The sequence below is a fragment of the Electrona antarctica genome (assembly GCF_951216825.1).
Source record: "Electrona antarctica genome assembly, chromosome: 7".
Lineage (NCBI taxonomy): Eukaryota > Metazoa > Chordata > Actinopteri > Myctophiformes > Myctophidae > Electrona > Electrona antarctica.
Genome location: NC_136812.1, coordinates 24,357,841 through 24,378,928, shown reverse-complemented (window position 1 = coordinate 24,378,928; position 21,088 = coordinate 24,357,841). Strand labels below are relative to the sequence as shown.

The 21,088-nt window shown below is 44.5% G+C and overlaps 1 protein-coding gene across 2 annotated transcripts in view; it reads right to left on the bottom strand.

The window, feature by feature from the left end:
* The window catches only part of pik3r3b (phosphoinositide-3-kinase, regulatory subunit 3b (gamma)), a 254,079-nt gene that overhangs the window by 18,007 nt on the left and 214,984 nt on the right, over nt 1–21,088 (bottom strand). The window lies entirely within an intron of this gene.

Here is a 21,088-nt window from a genome sequence, read left to right as displayed (position 1 = left end):
ACACCCAACACATCACAGGGTTATCTAACAGTTGCATACACAGACACACACACACACCCTTGCACGCGCGCGCGTGTGTGTGCGTGCGTGCGTGCGTGTGCGCGCGCAACGGTCCTTCATATTGGGACTGTATCAGGATTCTTTTTCAAAGCAGTAGGAGTAGATCCTTTGAACTGATATATTGGTAGGCAGAGAGATCTCCGTTATGTCTAGATACACAAAACTTGCTTAAGTAAAAATGTCATAACACATACTCTAAAGCTGTATTTAGCTGTATTTATACTTTGTCATACAACGGTGTCCCGCACCCAAAATAGCCTTTGAACTAGCTTGTCGGCTACTTTCACACAACGTCATCGTATGATGGGCATGAATGGAGCATTACAGTCCCCCCCCCCTCTATATGCTGAGAGGTAATGGAAAAGTAATTATTTCAGGAAACAATTGGAACAGCCATCTATAGTACGATCATCTGTCCCATAGAGACTCAGACAAGGGCCAGACTGGACCAAACCCCCCAATAATCTACATATGATAATCTCTTATTAATAGCCTAATATCAATACATGCATGCTGGTGGTCTTCAGATCAGATGGTGGCTGCGTCATGTGGCACCAGTGATCCCAGCTGGTCTGTGTCTCTCTATCTATCTATCTCTCTATCTCTCTGTCTGCTCGCTGGCCTACTTCAGGGAGCCACAATAAATAAAAGGTCCGCCGCCCAATCTGCTGTCCGTCCATCCCGTCCTCCCTTCCAATCCACCCACTCCTCCATCCATCTCCTCGTTTCCACTCCTCTGTCTCATCTGTCCATCAATGAGGGGAGGGGAAGGGGGAGGCTTTTGAGGAGGGGGGGGGAGTAGGGGTCAGTGAATGAGATCTATTTAATGCAGCAGCCCACAGCACTGTGTGTGTGCGCCCGTGCGAGCGCATGCGTGTGTGTGGGGGGGGGGTATGGGGGCGTTGATTCCACAGATGGCTCGTGCCAGACACACACACAGCCCACAGCCCCTCTCTGTCTCTGTGTCAAACAGGTTTAATTGTTCATGTGCGTGCTCCTGTGTGTGTGTGTGTGTGTGTGTGTGTGTGTGTGTGTGTGTGTGTGTGTGTGTGTGTGTGTGTGTGTGTGTGTGTCTGTGCGGCGTGTGCGTGCGTACATGCGTGTGCATGAGTGTATGTGGCTGGACAGATGGATCTCTAACAATGCACAGGAAACTGCCGCTGCCCCTCCTGGCCCGGAGAGAGAGAGAAGCGGCGAGGGAGATGGGAACACAGATATTATGTGCGGCGTCCTCGCCATCAAGATAGCGGCCAAACAATACAGGAGAGTGGCATCAGGCCAGCCATTTGCATGACACATGCATATTCACATATGAAGTGTCTTTCTCTCTCTCTCACACAAACGCACACACACACGCGCGCACGCACACGCACACACACACACACACGCGCGCGCGCGCACACAAACACACACACACTCATTAGTTTGAGGATGATTGGTGAATTTGCTTTGAGGGAGATGGTAAGTGATGCCAGACCTGCCTTGCCTTTGCCTCCTCTGAAGCATCTGCTGTACAGGTGCTCTCTGTGTCTGTGTGTGTCTGTGTGTCTGTGTGTGTGTGTGTGTGTGTGTGTGTGTGTGTGTGTGTGTGTGTGTGTGTGTAAAGAAGTGGGAGAAGATCTGTGCACACGGTACAGTATGCATGAGAGAGAGAAGCAGAGTGAAAGAGAGGGTGTGTGCACCACGGGCATAGGTTACCTCCAGGGAATCGGGTGTTGAGTTTGCCATTTCCGTTGCCATAGAGACCAAAAACGTCCAGTGAGGCGCTAACAATGTCTCTTTTAAGGGCATTGCCATTGTGTGGGAGCTCTATGTCATCCCCACACACGCACACGCACACGCGCACACACACACACACACACACACACACACACACACACACACACACACACACACACACACACACACACACACACACACACACACACACACACACACGCAAATCTTACTTTGTAATACATACCAAGCACAGAATTGTGTATCCTGCAAGTTGTTAACTTTTCATGTGCAGAATACTGTGTGCCCACTGTTGGACCACGAGGGTATTGCAAGTGGGCCCTCAAATAATTGCCTTAACGACTTTAGTTCCATTGATCCAAGATGAACAGAATTGATCGATTGATTATTAAAGAATATGCTCTGACAATATAATACAAACGCTTTCAAGATCTGATGTCTCCCGAGACCCACACTAGTGAAAATAGCCAATCTATAAGCTCAGACCTGCTATTTTATTCATGGAATTTATTTGATTTATTTCATTTTATTCAGGAGATTCTATTGAAAAAGATTTGAAGTGTCTTTTTAATTTCTGAAAATCTTTTTTTATTTTTTTAGGAAACTGAAAAAAGGGCTATTTATTTACCCATCAAAACGGATCCCAAACATTGTCCCAAACATTGGTCCTGACCCAGTGTTTGGGAAACACTGCCCTAAACAGCAGGTAGTGTGACTCGTGTGAGGGCCTTCAGACAATGTCAGTATCTGTATGGCGTTTACAATATAGCAAAAGGATGTTCCTTTTCTGGGTGAGCGCAGGGGCAGAGACCCATCAATAATTGAGCATGCTTTGTGTATGTTTCTGTGTGTTTATATATGCAAGTGTGCTCACACACGATCGTGCAGAACATGTTTGAGGTCACACAGCACCTGTGACCCTGGCTGAGACCATCCAGAACTGGCCCGCTCTCCCTTTTCCCTCGACAACAAATCTTTTCACCTAAAAATAGTCAATCTACAAGCTCACCTGTAGATCTTCTATTCTCACTGAATATTCGCCTATTATGACGTGCCCAAAATAGGGACTCTGGGGTTAATGTGGTTGAATGTAATCAGCTAACTCATATCCTGCTTTTTTCGCTGCCTAAGCACTCTGCCCTTCCTAGAGAGATGTGATGGAAAGTGAGGCGGCATGAAGAGGAGGGTCAACACGTGCTGCCATGGGTGAGCGGAGTCATCGTGACCCGCCAACACCTGTGAATAGATGCCTGATCTCTGTCACTGCGCGTTTGTCTGGGTTAGCTTAGCCCAAAGACCGCAAACCCTTTGAAGACAGAAAATCTCCTCGTGATCCAAAATCGTCAACTTTACATGAAAATGTACTTTTATTGTTATGTTTAATATTAAATACTTTTGTACTCGGCATCTACAAATGGATCGCTTTTTATAAATCAGAGCAATCCGTATTCATTTTAGAGAATAATTTTTCAATGTATGCATTTGTGACTTGCAGACTTTGAGTTGTGGGTTCTATACAGTACATACTGTATATAGTTTAATGTCTACCCTGTGTGTGTGTGTGTGTGTGTGTGTGTGTGTGTGCGTGCGTGCGTGCGTGCGTGCGTGCGTGCGTGCGTGCGTGCGTGCGTGCGTGCGTGCGTGCGTGCGTGCGTGCGTGCGTGTTGCAACAGACCACTGATTTAAAAAGACCGCAAAGAAAGTATGCTATGTCTCCCAGAGACATTTCCCTATATACAAGAGACCTACTACTGCACACATAACCAGGCCGATCTATCAACAAGTGTCTGTGTGCGGTTAAACACTTCACATGTAGACACCACATTTACTGTCAAGGGAGAGACAGCCATGGAGAGGGAGGGGCAGAAGGAGGGACGGACGGACGGATGGATGGAGCGACGGAGAGGGAATCTGCATGGATACAGTGCTAGACCAAGGCAACCATATTCTGTAGATCAGTGGTTCTCAAACTTTTTAATTTCAAAGATCCCCATAATTCTGAGAGTGTACAAAAGGAACCAAATGGATCCATGTGTCCATTTGGTCCCATTTGTATATGCGTTCAGTGAAAACAGCTGATCTACAAGTTCACAGTGCGACGTATTGTGAGCTTGTAGGTCGACTATTTTCGGGCAGGAGATTTGAGGCTCTATTTTCTTCCATGCTAAACCCCTTATCCCTAAACTTCTTTGCCTTTTTTTTTTTTACTATTTTGAAAAACATTTTTGAATAGTACAAGCTCACAACGTGTCGATGTAGATCGGCTAGTTGAACGATTAATTTTTTTCCTTCAAAATAGTAAAAAAAAAGGCAAGGAAGTTTAGGGATAAGGGGTTTAGCATGGACGAAAATAAAGCCCTTGGTGTAAGGGGAAATACTAGCGGGCCTAGTATAGAGCCTTGGGGAACACCGGTAAGCTAAGTATAATGGGTTTAAGTGGTTAATCTGGAACCAACTGATTGATTCTTTCTTAGAAGGGAATATATTATTTACCCATTTTAGAAGAGTTACTGTACACATTAATAAGCTACTGCAAGTTCTAGATTGAGGGAAAATAGTCCTAGTCCAGTGCGTGCGTGCGTGCGTGCGTGCGTGCGTGCGTGCGTGCGTGCGTGCGTGATTCTCCTATATATACTGTCATTACATGTCCACATTAACACCTGGGATTTTGCAGTGCAGAAGAAAGTTTCATTGTACAGTGCCGTGGCTGTGCACCACTTTTGTTAGTTCTGTGCTCATTGTCCCTCGCCCATAGTGCTTTCATAACTCATCTGCCGCCATATTAACTAGAGTGGAAAGTGCAATTCAACTGCAGACGGCAATCGGCTGTTCCCCCACGCAAGACCCCAACGCTAAACATAGACAGTGGCAGGGGGGGGGGGGATTCCAGGAACACATTCTGGTGTGTACATACAGTACGCACACACATAAAGAGACAGTTGCATAATACGAGAGTCACTTTTCTATATATTATGCATAACTTTTCATTGAGGTTGCAGCTTTTTGGGGCACCCAAACCTGTAGTACGCTATGTTCTGCCTTCGCTCCTCATGTTGAAATCCAATGAGAAGAGTAGATCAGAGTCATTAGACTGTTATAGCCTCTCACCCTGTTAATGTGATACATCTAAAAGTGCCTACATAAGCCATATGGCTCTCAGGGCTACCCAGAGTGCTGTGTGAGTGAGTGTGACATTGTGTGCGTGTGCGTGTGCATGTGTCAGTGTGTGTGTGTGTGTGTGTGTGTGTGTGTGTGTGTGTGTGTGTGTGTGTGTGTGTCAGTGTGTGTCAGTGTGTGCGTGCGTGCGTGCGTGCGTGCGTGCGTGCGTGCGTGCGTGCACACAAATGAGCCTCCATTTCTCTATTGTATGTCTGTCTACATGTTACAGTAGCTTTCGATTAAATGCATTCAGTATGCTGACATTATGTTTGACAGCATGTGTGTGTGTGTGTGTTTGTTTGCATGCATACATTCTTGAGTGTGTGTATGTACAGTATCAGTATGTGTGTCTGCGTGTGTATACGGTGTGTATATTCACAATCCCCTGAGTGTGAAAGTGCATGTGATTGTATGTGTATATGTGAGCATGTGTGTGCACCAGCACCATACGGGCCGGGCTCCTGCAGCTTGCAGTAGAACAGCGTCAGTGGGAACGAGGCACTGCAGTGAGCCATGCAGAGAGGCCACATTTCCTGCTATGGCTACATATGGTGGCTCAAACACCGTCCGTCCCCCAACTCCAACCACCCACGGATCTGTTCACTTCTGAAAACCGCTTGAAAATCCCACAATCCATTCAACGGGAAAAGAAAGGTTTGGTTGATTCACACAGGTACCAGCTTTCACAGTCCCATGTACCCATACAAAAAAACAAACAGCAAAATACACTCAAACATGCATAGACAATAAAGAAAATATGATTTCCCCCTTTTCCCTACATAGCTTTGCTGTTCCCGTTACCGTGCAAGGTTTCCATCCAGCACCTGCTACAACCTTGTTACAGGCCAATGGCCCACCCTCTTCTCCCCAAGGCAATACCCTATAAGCATGTACTGTATGTATGAGGATATAAGAAATGTATTCTTTCTCTGGAGATATATAATTTATACAATCTAATACAGCATCATTAACATTAATTGCTTTTTCTTATAGTCAATATATATATATATATATATATATATATATATATATATATATATATATATATATATATATATATATATATATATATATATTATTTATTTATGTATTTTGTGTTTGTATGTGTAGGTAGTATGTGTCTTGGTGAGCTGTGTGCCGGCATGGGAGTCATGTGTGCTCAAATTCAAGCAAACCCATTAACTTGGCTGCAAGTTTCAAGCTCAGACAATTCAACAAGAAGCTCTAGTTCTCTCCTCTCCTCTCCTCTCCTCTCCTCTCCTCTCCTCTCCTCTCCTCTCCTCTCCTCTCCTCTCCTCTCCTCTCCTCTCCTCACTGATCTATCTATCTAATGTGCTGAGAACCAAACCTGAGACCAATTACTATATAAAATGGATTCAATTACTTTTCCGGAATTGACTGATCTGTCCTGGCACTATCGAACCAATAAAATTGGCTCAAAAGTGTAATCCACCCGCCTTACGCTGGAGGCAGGCAGAGGAAAAATGCTAGCAGTAGCTGAAAGGATTTCAGTTAATTACTGAGACCTGCAGCCCGCTGTCACTGATCCTCACCTTTGGTGTGAGGGTTAGAAGAATGATTCATATCATGCCTCCAAGAATGATGTGTGTTGTTTGAGAAAGGCTTATACTATAAATTGCTCTAGCAGTAGCAGTTGTAATTGTTCCCATCAGTAAACACAAAGCGGGGGTGACGCTTTTTATTTTTTTAATAATTTTTATCCCACGATTTTGTAACCCATTTTTCACCCCTTTGTCAATTATCTAATGTGATCCTGGGCTCTACACACCCTCCGCCAACCTAGTCCCCATATATGGGGGACATGGGGAGAGCAACGGACTTGAACTCATGCTTCCTTCATGCCTGAGTGTCCAAGTTGCTCCTTTACACCTGACAGGGGGGAGTTTCCCTGGTTGGACGTAGCGTGTGGAAGGAACATGTTATTCCAACCAGTTCCTTTCCCCTCCATCAGGCGCCCCGGCTGGCCAGGGGGAGGCAGTTTAGAGACCAGGATTACTGCATGTTTTTTGTGAGGGTACCTACCCTAGGGGACACGGGGAGAACATGCAAACTAGAATCGTTTTAATATCATATCAAGGACCTCCAAATTGATATGAATTTGGCCATCCCCATCTGAAAATATGCTGTGTCAGCGACCCTCATTAGAGAAGATTGTTAAAATGATTGTTAAAACGTTTACATGTCCACGATTTTTCCAAATGTTTCTAAAATAGCATCTACAAGCTCTCCACGCCTGAGCTTGTATAGGCTATTTTGGAATAGTCAAAGTACTCATTCATGTGGCCAGCCTGTAGCCCAATTGATTTCCATTATCAAACTTAATATGAAAATGCATGGAGGTACTTCTTTGGCATACTGGCAGCATGCAGAAGGAACTTGGAGCTGATCTTTCTTCTCACAAACGTAGTTGAATTCTGGTGCCATGCACCGTGTTGTGCCATAACATGTTGTGAGCTTGCAGATCCAACTACAAATCACAGGCTTTATAGACGGCTTGCCTCTTACAGAGCCAGTTAGACAGACCGACAGGAACACAGACTCAAACTATTTTGTGCACCTCTCGCTTTTTGTAATTGACACCCCCCACCCGCCTCTCTCTCTCTCCCACTCCCTCCAGCTTTCTCTCTCCCTCTATCTCTCTCTCTCATCCTCTAACTGCTAGCAAGCAGACAGTGCAGAGCAGACAAGAGCTGAGTCGGTACGGGTGATGTCATCCTGCAATGTGAGCATCCCCATGGCCCTGATCCCATGATGCAACACTGGTGACACTCTGGAAGAGGTTGCTGCTACTGCTGCTGGCAGTGGCCAAAAAACTGCTGAGTGGACCGTGTGTCTTTATCCTCGCGTTCTCTCTCTTTCCCCGATGTGTGTGCGCGCGCACGCGCGGTTCTCTCTCATTCTCTCTGCCCTACATATTTCACTTCTTTCCCCTCCTCTTCCTCTTGATAGCTTTTTCTGTCCTCGCCTCGCTTTTGATCTATGTTGCTTTTTGTTTTTTTCCTCCATTGCCGCCTCTCTTCTTTTCTCTTCCCTTTCTTTGTATCTCTCTATTCCTGTGCCCTACATTTTCATTGTTTCATTTGATCGGACCCCCCCCCCCCCTCCCCCCACACACACACACACACACACACACACACACACACACTCATCACTTCCCCACCCTCCCTCTGGCTCTTCTCTTCTATTTGCTGTCTGCCCACACATACCCTCTCCCAACCCCGCACCCCCCTCTCTGCCTCCTGAGCTCTCATTGGTTGTCAAGGCACCGGGCCACCATGGCTCAGCATATATTACTCATGCAGGAGCGCAGTCAGCCAGCCAGCCAGCCAGTCAGCCAGCCAGCCAGCCAGTCAGCCAGCCAGCCAGCCAGTCAGCCAGCCAAGCCGGCAGGCAGGCAGGCAGGCAGGCAGGCAGGCAGGCAGGCAGGCAGGCAGGCAGGCAGGCAGGCAGGCAGACAGACAGACAGACAGACAGACAGACAGACAGACAGACAGACAGACAGACAGACAGACAGACAGGCAGGCAGGCAGGCAGGCAGGCAGGCAGGCAGGCAGGCAGGCAGGCAGGCAGGCAGGCAGACAGACAGACAGACAGACAGACAGACAGACAGACAGACAGACAGACAGACAGACAGACAGACAGACAGACAGACAGACAGACAGACAGACAGACAGACAGACAGACAGACAGACAGACAGACAGACGAGCAGGCAGACAGACAGACAGACAGACGAGCAGGCAGAGAGCCAAGCAGGCATGCAGCGAGAGAGAGAGAGAGAGAGAGAGAGAGAGAGAGAGAGAGAGAGAGAGAGTCAGGCAGGCTGCAGGGAGGAAGCCAGTCAGGCAGATGTACTACAACAAGAGATAGGTTCACTGCACTTAACTCTTTACTCACCACATGACATGGTCTCCATTTCAAGCCCTTTCCCTATGCATGACTCGCACTGCCTCTGTCTTAGCTCCACATTGTGTGGTTTTTGTGTTATTGGAATTATAATCATGCAGTTAACCAGTAGCTAATAGAGATATGTATCTGATGTAATCAATGTAATCTATGTGTGCCGCTTCAAACTCCAAGTAATAATATTTGGCAGTTTCAGCTGTCATTGAAAGTCTGGGTGATCCAATGACAGATCATAGATACCATTCAAAGTACTTTTGATTGTTGATTTGCATGCAATGTCATATTGATTTTACACCAAAAGAGAAGAGAAATTAAGAAATGAAAGCCACCAGTGTTTCACTAAGCTGTTATTTGGTTATTTAGCTAACATACCATGCCATCCCAGACCAATACTGTTCTTATATGACATATCATACTGCAAAGTCCAATGCAGTACATTATAAAGCGAGGTTATCTCAAGGAGTTTGTCAATCATTTGTCTGCTAACTTTTCAAAATTGATTGTGTTGATTGTATCAATCAACACAATCAATTGCTCTCAATTGCTCTACACAATGACCAATCACTCATACTGTAGACAGAGGCAGCTACAGAAAGGCAGAGTAGACTATAAGAATACAGAACAAACATACCATATCTCACTTATAATAAAAACGAGCCCTCCATCGTTGCTTCCAGTCACCCCGGTTTTCCATACATCTGGTATATATGTAATGTAAATCGCTCTGGATTAAGAGTGTCTGCTAAATGCCTAAATTAAATTGTAAATTGTGTGTGTGTGTGTGTGTGTGTGTGTGTGTGTGTGTGTGTGTGTGTGTGTGTGTGTGTGTGTGTGTGTGTGTGTGTGTGTGTGTGTGTGTGTGTGTGTGTATATATATAGCAAGTAGAACATGCCCCTGAGTTGAGCTGCAAAACTGTTTGCATACTAGCTCCACAAACAGCACCACTAAAAGCTCTTGAAAGTATTTGACCTTTGTTGAAACAAGAGCACCACAACATTGTGTTGTTATGGACACATCTTTAAATGTCATTTCCAATGCAAGTCTTTTCCTAGCGTCAACTGGCCCATAAGATTAGCACGCCGCCTCTCATGACCGTCTGTACGTGCAGCTGACCTGGTTTGAACTCGGGGAGCCGTGAATGGGCCTCTGTCAGGCTTCTGACCTGGTGGAGGATTAGAGGGGAAGCTCAAACTAGGTGTGTCATCGTTTTGAGAGTGGCAGGGAGCAGAACACAGAGCAGAGTGCAGGGCCCGGGGATCAGCAGTATGGTGCCTGACCTTATGGACCTTAGAGGTAGGCTGAGGCCACTCATGTGTCCCGTACTGTACTGTATCTCCCTCTGACAGTCTTTCACTTCCAATTATGTCTGTCTTACTGTGTGGAGGTTATTCTTAATACATAATGCCTAGTGTTGTATAAAAAGCTTTCCAGTTGTACAGCTACAGCATTTGAAAACCTGTAAACAGTCTATTTGCTACACATGAAAGCAGCTTGAAGCTACAACTAAAAGGTTCCAGGTTTACAATATAGCTAAGCCTATAAGCACATCCTTTGTACAATGTTGATTTTTCTATTGTAGTGAAGAATCATGTCTAGTACTGTTCAAGGCGAGAATGTACACTGGAATGGAAGTGGTCTGATGTGCATTTGCATTTTCCCTCGTTTTGGATGCCATTCAAATTGCTTGTATACTCAGCGGATGCAGGCGAATATGGGAGCATCAGTGGCTATGCAAATGTGTGGCACAATGTGCACAAAAAATGAAAAATGAAAAAAATAAATCACACAGGCCAAAAAGCAATCAATACCTGACAGAGAAATATTGCTGGGAACTGTCTAAGGAATGTTTCCCGTCCCAATCCCTGGGTCACCTTCTTTTAAGACCAGAATGAGGATATTGAATGCCATTAGACACTGGTACAGTAAAATCCTCAATGTTCATTTATCAATTTGTGAGTCTGAGGGTGTACGAACGTAACCACATTTGTTGCATTTGCACTCTCTCAGATTTATAATATACAGTGAAGATTTTACTGTGAAGGCCTACGTTTAATTGGCTGTGTCTGTGTATCCTCATACATTAAACAAAGCCTCACACAGAGCCATTACCACAAGAGTCTGATTAATAGCTGGCTGCAGGCCTTTCCCTGGGCTAGATAGGAGACCATATGAGGTCAAACAAGGAGACTACCAACTTTGTTCCCATAGTGTCTTTAATTTTACAGCAGTCATCCCCTAACTACTCGTTTCTTTAAAAACAATCTGTCGTGACGGTGGTAATAATTTGTTTACACGCTGGGTCAGCACAGTGCAAACCACAATTAACTTAATAGTTGTGTTAATATTGAACTTGGTTGAGAAATCACTGACAAATCATTTGTAAACATGTGACCATGAAACCACAGCTAAAAGGGGAATCACGCACATAAAAAGGAAAGTTTTATGACTCTGCAACAGGGATCATAAGTGTGTGGGTGTGGAGTCAGTTTAGGACATAATGAGACTTGTGACTATGACTTGCAACACTTAAACCTATATATAGTTCATTGACCGGGGTTCCCCAGGGATCTATCCTTGGCCACCTCCTTTTTTACCAGGGGTCGGCAAGTAAGTTTGGCCTCAGGCCAATTCTTTTCTAAGCCATTATGGTGGGCCAGAACACAATCAATGGCCAATCATACTCCTTTTCGAACAAGAGCTCTTCCATGGTTCAAGGTCTCTTCGTTAGAACGAGAAATATGCTGTCCATATCCTGGACTGTCAGTCAGATATTGTCAATGATTTACAATTACAATTTACAATCATTTGTAGGGACTACTAGGGATGGATATTATCAGTGGTGGGCCAGTTTTGGGCCATGGCCGCCTGTTACCTACAGCTGCTCTAAATATTGCCTGCCTGTTTCACTTAATATTGTTCACTTATTGTGACATGCCCAGAATAGAGTAGGGATGCCAGCGTTCATGTGGTTAAGGAAGCTAAAGTGTGCAGATCTGCACATTTCCTTCCTTGTGACAATTTAGGCCTACCAATGATGTCACCAACAACTGAGCCTTTATTTTGTTTTCCTGGGTCACTGATACAGGTAAATCACAAGTTAGTTTGTATGCAGCCTGTAGGCTTCAAAGTCAAATCAAGTCTGAAGCAATCATACTATATAGCTGGCATTCTGGTGTAAAACAAATATGTCAACTTGACACCTCAAAGACACAGGACAAAATACCCAGACTGGGGGGGAAAATCTTGGAGCCAGTACTGAATGTGTAATGCCATCCACTCAATCAATAAACTAGCTTGTCTGGTGCCCTTGAGCAAGTTACCTCTATGGCTGTACAGGAAAAGTTGCATGTGTGTTTATACAGTTGGGTGCCACCGATATTGTCCCTTATCATTTGACCCATTTAGGCCTGACCTCAACATTTAAAAAAATCCTTCTAAATCCTCCAGTTTTCTGAAATAAATATTTTCACGATTTTTCAAAAATAGCAGACCTACAAGCTCGTAGCGCGCCACTCGGTGGCGCGCTATGAGCTTGTAGATCTGCTATTTTTCAATAGCTAAATTATAACATAATGTTTAAAACACCAAAAGGGGTTCCCGCCCAAAATGGGTTAACTGTCCTTTTGCGCAGATCACGCAAAACTCAGCAAAAAGAAAAGGACAATATCGATGGCCTCCAACTGTAGCCGTAAGGCCCATACAGTGTTGAAACTAACCCCTGCTCATTATGCTAGGGTGGGATGGCCAGTGTAGAGGACAGAGTACAGAGAACATGCAATGGGGCTGGTTTTCAAGATACTCAAGGGACCACTGCCCATGTACATGTCTATTGAAATACTTCAAAAGAGTGAGTAACGCCCACAGGCAGAGTGAGCTCCACTGATCTCATTTCCCCCAGATTCAGCACGAACATGGGGATGAATTCATTGTTGTTATGTCACCAAAATGTGGAATGCCCTACCAACAACCATCAAAAAGTGTGACTCCCTATTGTCCTTCAAAACCGCCATGAAAGAGTACTTGCAACTGGACCTATAAGTCGTAAATATAGGCTACTTTTACTGCTCCTAGTATATTGATTATGTCTTGTATAGTATTGTATGTCTTTATATAACTGAATATGAATACCCAGGACCACAATGGAAACTTAAGCCCTCAGGGCTTTTGGTGTTATCCTTTTAGCATTATTGTATAACCATACCTGGTAATAACGTATTCAATCAATCAACCCATGCTCATTGGACAAAAGTATTCAACGGAGTTTGTTTTCCTGACAAACTAACAGTTCTGCTTGGCAAACAGGTTGCATGTGAACAACCACCAGGGAGAGAAGCGCTTGTTAGAGCCTGACCAACACAAATGTAACAGCATTAAAACAGCTCTGGTTAGCAAAAAATTAGATTATAATCTACTTCACGCTTATGCTTTAGAGTCGAAGCATAAGTGTGAAGTAGATTATAATCTCTAAAAGTTTAGACCTAATTAGTGGATGAATAATGTGAATGTTAAATAATGGAGGTCTGCCTACCTCCATTGTACTAATCTCGATTAATATCTACTGTAAAAGCAAAAATAAATATGATGTACTGTAAATGGTGCTTTGGAGGGGTTTATAAGTATTGAAAATATGAAGTACTTCTTACAAAGTATATCAGAATGGAGACAAAGCCTGTCATCTTTCAACCTTAGCCGGGGAGCCCCCCCCCCCCTCCCCTGGAGTATGATGAAGTACTGTAAGAGCAAAATGGACACCAAGTCAATATGGTCAAGTGTTTGGCCAACTTCTTGGCCAAACAATGAAAAAAAAACAGGCCCCCTGCAGTGCTGAGCATGCTGTGAATGGCGGTTTATAGGCTTATTGTGTGAAAGGTCATTTAGACAGACACCACGAGACAAAACAGTGACCTTTACAGTCCCCGTGTGTGGGGCGTTGGGGTGGGACTTCTCGGGTGGCAGGTGTACAAACAGATTTTTACCCAGACAACCAAAAGGGCCAGGCCCAGTGTTTGTGACACTCACACACAGCCCGCTGTGGTGACTGAGATGCAGGGTCACCGCAGGCACACAGGGGGCATGACAACCACAACCACACACGCACGCACGCACACACACGCACGCGCACACGCACACGCACACACACACACACACACACACACACACACACACACACACACACACACACACACAGACACACACAGACACACAGACACACACAGACATACAAGTAGACATGATTGCTGTAGTTTCATGACACCCGCAGCTCGCACCAGACTAAATGAAACACGTCAGAGTGAGCCAGCTTGACCGGTGCCACCCGACATTAAGGGATTCCAACACCCCCGGGCCGGAAATGAAGGATCCGCAGGAGGAAAGAGGGCAGGCGAGGGTGGATCGAGGACCGAAGAGGCAACTGAGGTAAACAAGATGGTCGTGTGGTGGGTGAAAAGTATGCAGTGACACTGCCAAGTGCAGAGCCGCCACTCTTGCCGTTGCTTCTCAACCTGGGGTGTGAGAGAGGGAGAGCAGACATGTGGGCTGGAGTGTGTGGGCAGTGTATAGTGTAAAGCTCATACTGAACTGTGATGCCACAACACTGGACCCCCACCTTAAATTTAAACCCTGCATAATTGACCCTGTATGCACTATATATGCCTGTTGATTGTTGTGTTAATGCCACAGTGTCTGTGGTGAGTGACTGGCCACAGCAGGTTGTAAACTCCATCTGAACTGTAAAATAAAACTTGTGTCTCTCAATTAACTGCAACTGGGGCGTTTCTGGTGGCAGAAATCTACAAACCTCTCTCTCTCTCTCTCTCTCTCTCTCTCTCTCTCTCAGTATATAGACTATATAATAATCTACCTACTCACAAAGCAATAGGTACTTTTCTGCCACCAATGCCATGTTTTATTAGATTCATGTGAAAGGGGAAAGGGGTGGCTTTAAGGCCAATGAATGTGATTATTTTTAGACTAAGATATCATAAAATTAGTACATGCACCACAGAGTTAATGACAGATATTAAAGCAAATGTAATGGAAAGTAATTTTCCTGCACACTCATTAATAAATGTAAATGAGTGGCCAACTGGGGATAGCATTACCTCCTATGCTTATATTACATGTTCTTGTTTAACTTATTTTAGTAAAATTGACCTATAAGATGCAACTGTTCTTGGTACGCTCAATTGTTTCACTCTACATAAAATCTCAGAAATCACTTATCTACAAGCTCACAATACGTTGTACTGTAGATCGGCTATATTTGGCAAACGTTCTCCCCAGAATATGGGTGCTGGGGTTCAAGTCGTTAACACAATGTGTGCTTGAGAAAGTTAGATAAACTGCTAGTGAAGGTTAACGTCAGCAAAGCTAAACAGAGGGTGAGGGGAATGTTTAACTGAGCAACAGAACATCTTTCAGACAGGCCCTAATAAACGCCCTGCCCTCAAGGAAAGCCTGCTCTAGTCACCGACTCACCGCTGTGCTTTAATGAACGGCCCCCGAAAAATTAAACCTTTTCACCCCATTACTCATCAGAAATGCTAATGCAACGGGGTGCTGCCTGGACACACACACGCGCGCGCACGCGCGCGCGCACGCACGCACGCACGCACGCACGCACGCACGCACGCACGCACGCGCGCGCACACACACACACACACACACACACACACACACACACACACACACACACACACACACACACACACACACACACACACACACACACACACACACACACACACACACACACACACACGTACGTTTTGGCTATGAAATGCTGACAATGAAGTTGAAATGACCTGAATTGACTTTTAACTTGACATGAAAGGACTTTTGGCGAGCGTCACGTTGTTGAAACCTCATGTGAGCGTGTGAGTGCCAATACGCTGTCTGACACTTATAGTTGAGCAGTGTGTGTGTGTGTGTGTGTGTGTGTGTGTGTGTGTGTGTGTTTGTGTACAGTATGTGTGTGTGAGAGCCCTCAGCAGGTGCGAGCAGAGTGTGATCAGCTTGTGATCTTCCACATATTAGATTAGAAGAGAATTGGGGAGGGGGGATGAAGGGGAGTACATGGGCAGGAGAGGATTGCTTAGCTGTGTGTGTGTGTGTGTGTGTGTGTGTGTGTGTGTGTGTGTGTGTGTGTGTGTGTGTGTGTGTGTGTGTGTGTGTGTGTGGCAATCACAAAAGCCTGATTTAAACTAGTGTAAACGGTGTCCCGTGCCAAAAATAGGAGGATCTGCAAGCTCACAGCGCACCACCATGTGACGTGTTGCGCTGAGGTTGTTGATCAGCAATTTTTGCCACGGAACACCGTCGGACCGACGGAATAAACTTAGGGCTATAAGAAACTCTCTTTCGGCAGAAACCTCTCTTTGGGCTATCCTGTTTTCTACCTCATCTCCCCTTCATCTCCCATCAGACAATCGTTTATTGTAGCGTGAAACAACCCTAGAGAAGTGAGGCATAGGGAAACGGTAATTTAAAAAGTCCAAAAAAAGATATACCGTATACACATTTAAATCTGCTATAAGCAATACCTTTTCAGTATTTCTCATTCAAAGATTTTCCTAGAAGCTTCGTCATTGGTCGATTTGCCCATAGATATATAAGAAAGCTAGATGGCTCACCCGCGCTCTGGCCAATGGAGAGCAACGTTGCTACGTGGCGGCCATTTTACCGAGCATAACATTGTGTCTCTGGGCATGTACTTTTTAAATAACCATAACTCGCTCAATTTTCAACCGATTTTTGTTTGAGCTGCCATTGAACATATTGTACTGTAGCCCCTCAGCAAGATGGCCGCCGGGTGAACTACGTCAGAGACTCCGCCTTGAGCCATCTAGCCTTTATATATGTCTACTTCCTGATTTGTAATCGAGGCTCTGGTCAGAGTCTCAATCTGGTTGGAATATGGAGCCGAGGGTTCGTCCTCAGTTGGTGAGGGGTGGAATACGATCCCTTGAAATAGGTGTCTGATCTAGTAGTTATCTGATAGTTATCCGTAAAGTAAAGTACAAAAGTCAAAGCTTAATACACTCATGCCTATCAGGCTCTCTTCTTTATGGTCTGAAAGATGTCACCTCTGACGTCACTGCTGTGACGTCAGAGTGACGTCTCATATCCTTCATAACAGATTGGTTAGTAATTTCCGCAGGTTATTTTTCTTCAACCAATGACAAAGCTTCTAGGAAAATCTATGAATGCAGATTGTGGCCCCTAGATGTGTCACAGAGACTTTACTCAGAGACTTTACTTTACTCAGAGCGTTTTACTCATTGCTTATGGCCATTTAAGCTGACGGGCAGACAATGGGAAAAGCAAAGCCAATCAGAGTTTCAGGAGCCAGCTAAAAGGAGGACAGAGAGGGAGAGGTGGGCGTGTGGTGTGCATCTGCATATGACACGGCACTTTATTACATTTCATTTTCCCCCCATTTTGCAAAAGACTGCTGTTGCATGTTGAGCACTGAAGCACATGATGATAGCAAATGACAATTCTAAGGCAGCCTACTGGATCCTGTCTCATAGCTGCTGCCTTGACATGCCCACAAACCACCACAAGTTAACACCACAGGCAGAGCCAGGGCGCCATGACAACGAGGCTTCTGGGCCGCCTATTAAAATGATAAATGCTGCATTAACATTTAGCATTGCACCGATACCACTCTTCATGACCGAGCATGAGTGCTTTAATCTTTAACCCTTAGAAGATGAAAGACGCCAATTGGCGTCTTCATCAGAATTCCGTAAATGATCAATGACGCCAATTGGCGTCTTCACAGTTTTTGATGAATATGCTCCGAAGCGCTGTTTAAATTCCTGAGCTTATATTCCAACTACATTACCCAGAAAACCCGTGTCACGTGACACACGTGTACGTGTTGCCATTGGAAGCTGGTCCCACCCCCTGTAAACAGTGGGGGCAGAGGGAGTCTTCATAGTTTTCATTGTTTTGCCTGTTTGCCGTCTCGCCCGAGCGATTTTCTAGCAGAAAAAGTTGAAAGCAGTACTATTTATTTGAGCGAGTTTTGTGGTAGTAGTATTGATCCATACGCGTCCCAGTCGCCTTCTCCAGGCGGAGTAGCCCTGGTCCAGTGCTTACAGCGAGACTCGCTGCTCCCTCCCTCCTTTTTTCATTGTCTCCCCATCGTCGTCCGATGAGCTATACCGGGAAACCATTGAAGAAGACGATCAACCCGGAATGTTTTGAGGTAATCTTATTGTAGAAAATGCCCTTCTATAGTGATCAGAAATCATAAGATGATCGCTACAAATAGATGCTTGGATAATTACTACTACTAGTCAGATCATGACGCCAGAATGACTCACCACGATGGCCCCCAGCCATTAGCCAGCACCGAAGGTGCTGGCTAATGGTGTTGGTCGGTGCATTGGTGCTGGCTAAGGGCTGGAGGGGGGGGTTGGTGTCGATCGGTTGGTTGGTGCAGTACAAATGTATCGTAGCAGGCATGCACGCATGGCAGTACAAGTATTTTATATTGTAGCGTGCCTTATAGGCGATCTGATCTTTAGAGTAATGTTCGCTCCTTTTATTTACTGTCTACAAAGACGGAGAACAAACATGCATCGTTTACTGAAGCAACGCGTGGTTATGATGACGTTGCTACAAGGATCGGAGGGGGGACGGGGAGTGAAGCTAACAGTAGCGTATTATATAAGATCTGTATGACGTTTCATTGACGTCTGAGCTTGCATGATAATTGCATTCATTGTATATTGTATACAATCATGATTGTACATTGTTTAGTGTGTCTCCGTGTGATGATGATGATGACGATGATGTCAGATAGCCTACGCCCCCCCCCCCCCCCCCCCAACTGGCTATTGGCCGGGCTGACTACAGCTAAATGTTTATTTTTATATATTTAGAACTGGCATCAGATGAGGAGGAGGAGGAGGATGATGATGATGATGATGATGAAGACGAAGAGTCAAGACTGCGATGGAGTTCTCCGACACTGAACCGGATGCATTCATTCATTTCAGTTGTTGTTTTTTTTAAATTTAGCCTACACACACACACCGTCAAGAACAACTGGAATGCAGTGGTTTGGGGACACTGGGGAGTTTGGGGACAACTGTTTTGTATGTAGGCCTATTTATTTTCTGTAATATTTATTATAATTGTATTATGTTAGTAGTCATAAAAAATAAAAGACAAGCTTTTACAATGAGTTAGACCTGTCATGGCTATTTTGTTCACTAGTCTGAGGTTTATGGTTTGACTAAGCGAGTTTCAACTGTGATTTACTCTGTAGCGGTAGATGGTAAGAACCCAATTTTTTTGTTATAATACAGTATACATTCAAGTCTATATTTTGATACATATCATGGGCACAAAGTCATATCAAAACAATGTCCTTGGATGAGTTTTTTATCAAAACTGTTTCTTCACAACAGGTTTTTGAGATACATGCATGAATAGACACGGTACTGGTAAGACTATGTAAACATGGTATATATCAAAATGTGCGTTAGAATGTCTAATTTTACCCCAAAAAAGAATTGAGTTTATATGATGTTCCATTTCAGAGCTAGGGGGACTTTTAGCTGGATAGGTCAGATTGATCATGACTGACCATGCTATTTATAGATGGCAAAATATCTACAGTGGTACATGTGAGAAACTTTTTATTTTATTTTAATTGAACTAGACAACTCACCCTTTAAAATGAGATATTGCATGGCTATGTACGCCCAGCAGAAAAAAAGTTATTTAGAAAATAAAACTTCAACCGGTCATAACTTTTTTTGTTGTCCTAGAAACACTACCCAGTGTAAATGCAGGCTCTTTTAAATGGCTTCCAACACCACAACTAAACATTTTATCAACTCAGTTCATTTTTTTCCTGGAAGCAGACAAGCCAAGCTTTCTCTGAAGGTCTTTCGTTGTCACACATTCACAGCAGAGAATTTTCAATAAATCATTCAAAAACGCCATTCTGCCATAGAGAAGTCTAAAAACTATATAGAAATCCTTGAAACTCTCAAAGAGTTAACCAAGTATGACAATTTTCAATTAATACTGCTATTGATGTCTTTTCATATTAGTGGTTTTTAAAATGCAACAATAGAAAATGCTACGTTTTCGGGCCGCCATTACTGCCTAGCAGTTGTTGAGCAACTAAATAGCAATTTTTAGGCGCCCATCGTCCCTCTGAGTTATGGGATCTAAACAGTTCCAACGTCCCTCCAGGTTATGGGATCAACCTTACTATAGATCTATAGATCAGAGGTGCCCAAAAGGTATACAGATCGGGATCTACCTGTAGATCACAAATGCTGTGCAGGTAGACCACATGACATGCCCCTAAATATATATAATTTAGGGGCATTTTGACATAAAAAAGGGCCTATGTCAGCTCAAACACAATGCAATACTTTGTTTTCAATAGTGTTGCGCACAAACGTCAGTAGCATTAACCCTACCCAATTCCATTCCCCCCCTTCCATTTCCCACTCCAAGTGCGTTTGTCTTATATGTATAACGGGGGATAATACTTTTTTGGGTGAGTAGATCTTGTTGAGCTGGTCATTTTGGAAGTAGCTCTCAAGTCAAAATAATGTGGGCACCCCTGCTATACATTATTTATTTTGATAATTGGTACTGGTCATTGTCAGTCATATCTTCGTAAGTTATAAAAGGCAAACAAATATAATGTAAATTTTATTTACACCAATGTTCAAATCAAGCCAAGTAAAATGTCATGATTGTGACAGCCTTACTCCCGGGGTGAGTTAAGGCTACCAGGGACAAGGCAAAATGTGAGGTCTGCAGAGGACAAAGCCATGGGCAAGCCATGTTAGCCTGATAGCTAGCTACAGCTAATGAGAAATTAATTGTCTATCTCCATCAAGTCGAACATATAACGCGCGCGCACGCACACACACGCACGCACGCACGCACGCACGCACGCACGCACGCACGCACGCACGCACGCACGCGCGCGCACACACACACACACACACACACACACACACACACACACACACACACACACACACACACACACACACACACACACACACACACACACACACACACACACACACACACACCTGGGGTAATCAGTGTTGGTTTAGCAGTCATTTAATGCTAATGGGAATTTAAGTGGTCCTTGGACTGTTGGACTGTTGGTCTTCCTGAGTGCTGAATCTGTCTCTCAGTTGTCCTAATTGATT